Source organism: Macrobrachium rosenbergii, chromosome 59, assembly GCF_040412425.1.
Source record: "Macrobrachium rosenbergii isolate ZJJX-2024 chromosome 59, ASM4041242v1, whole genome shotgun sequence".
NCBI lineage: Eukaryota > Metazoa > Arthropoda > Malacostraca > Decapoda > Palaemonidae > Macrobrachium > Macrobrachium rosenbergii.
This window is the reverse complement of record NC_089799.1, coordinates 16,388,359-16,390,874: the sequence shown is the minus strand read 5'-3', so window position 1 is coordinate 16,390,874 and position 2,516 is coordinate 16,388,359.

The following is a 2,516-nucleotide window of genomic DNA, read 5'->3' as shown; positions in this document are numbered from 1 at the left end:
ATATATATATATATATATATATATATATATATATATATATATATATATATATGTGATTTTGTTCAAGTTAAGTATACCTTAGTTTAACCAGACCACTGAGCTGATTAGCAGTTCTCCTAGGGCTGGACAGAAGGATTAGACTTGTTTTACGTGGCTAAGAACCAATTGGTTACCTAGTAACGGGACTTACAGCTTATTGTGGAATCTGAACCACATTATACCGAGAAATGAATTTCTGTCACCAGAAATAAATTCCTCTGTTCCTTCATTGGCCGGCTGGAGACTCGAACTCGGGCCTAGCAGAGTTGCTTCAAAAAAATCTCGTCGATATCTATAACGTTAAAGACAAAACCTTAGGTTAAGTTTTATATAATGTATATTGCAGGTGAAAGTGTTCTTGCTTGCTGCCTTTAGATAATTAATTACTCCTGTCATGAATTCTCTTGTTTTCAATGTTGTCTTATTAACCATATTTGAGACTTATTTGAAATTTACCTGCTATATTTCACCGTAAAAGCATCATTATACGCAAAGCTGAGTGAGTCCTGTCGAAAATTCAGAGACTCATATTCCCAAATCTTCCGATAAATTTAGCCTTTCGGGAGTACGGAACAAAATGTCTTCATAGTCCATCAGCGTTTTCTCTCTTAGGGTGCGATGATTTTAATTCTTCATAAATCACATTTACAAAAAAGAAATTTTAAAGGAAAAGGACAGAAAATGTACCTTCATGAACCAGAGTAGCTGCGTTCACGGCCTCTAAGAACTCACTCCCTCCGAGATAAATTATGGACAGTCTCCTGTGAATGTGTCCTTAACCTTAACCCCCAGATAAGGAGATTTAATAGGTACTGTCTTGATAACATTTCGAATATAAGAATGTGTATACAGCACAAACTACAAGACCCGTTTTAGGTACAAGCCATTCCACCTGTTCTGTAAAATGTGTTTTTACTTGATAAGCAATCTAGATAAACACTTCATCGCCATAATGGAGTTCCATTACAATAGATTGTAATTATTAAGCAGTGTTTTTATTTGTCAATGTTAGGTGTTCCACATAACCTAGCATGTTTCATTAATATTTGACAAGAAACTGATTATCCCGTGAACTACTGTTTTAAAAGGTTGATCAGTTTGAAAGCGAGACTAATTTTGGTTGTCAATATGTTTACGCAGAATTCGCCAGCTAAACTGAAAAACGCCGCCGTGAAAAAGAATTAATTTCTTTAACGTTTTTCCTCTGATTAAAAATAGAACGAAACAGCTAAACTTCAACGTTTGGCTAAACTTAGCACATGCTCTTCAAGTACTTTTGCTAATAGCTGTAATTAGCAATATGAGACTCAATCCTTCTACTGTCGGAATACAGTGGATGACCTGAAAGCTCTCGTGTTTGATGTAGCTTTGAACTCGTCGTAAATGGCAAAACAAATTTGTATATTCCAGGCTCAGAATTATGAATAATTACACATTTTTCCGTTCCTCGCCATTCTACTTTGATCGCAAAACCAATTTTATCTCCGCTGAATGATGTTGACTCCAGTCCTTTCACCAAGGAGCGAGTACGAGTGGCTTGCTTGCTTTCGAAAACTTTCTCTTGATATTTGACTGGCGGGTTTGTGCTCTCTCTTTGAAGAAAAGTCAACTGAGAGGTCTTTCAATCCGAGCTCTCTTTTGTAGGGATTTTGTCAGCTAAGATCATCTTGATGAAACTGCTCGCATTTGCGCTCAGCTCACCTGAATTTCTATTCTATTTCAGCCTTCCTTTTATCATCTTCCCAATATTGATGTTTTCTAAGAAAAGAAAAAAGCGATTTAATTTTTATACTGTCAAGGGTTCCAAACTCAATCGATTTTGAAGGTGCATTAACCTTTCGAACAGAGAGAGAGAGAGAGAGAGAGAGAGAGAGAGAGAGAGAGAGAGAGAGAGAGAGAATCTGATTGAAGAAATTACCTTCGAAGACACAAGACAAGCAATAAAGGACTTGATCTCAGCACCTCTCTCTCTCCTTTCTTCTCTCTTCTTCTCTCTCTCTCTCTCTCTCTGTATATATATATATATATATATATATATATATATATATATATATATATATATATATATATATATATATATATATATACACAGAGAGAGAGAGAGAGAGAGAGAGAGAGAGAGAGAGAGAGAGAGAGAGAGAGAGAGAGAGTGATAATCTTTTTTAAGAAGACACACCAATGAAGGAGGAAAGAAAGTTCACATTTCGATACAATACTGACTTGTTATCTGTACCACCGTCCAATGAAAAAACTCTTAATTGTCACGTTGTGACTGGGTTAGCCTGTTGTTGGTTGATAAGAAAGTATGTCCATGCTATCAGCCACTGAAAGGAACGAAAGGTTATTACGACGAGGTAATCTCCAAAAATCTCTGAAATATATATAACCAAGGTTCTTGGAGACAGAACTGGAGGGTGTGTGAGAAATTCTCGCCAATAATGAAGTTGCAACATTTATGGGAACGGAAATATTATGGG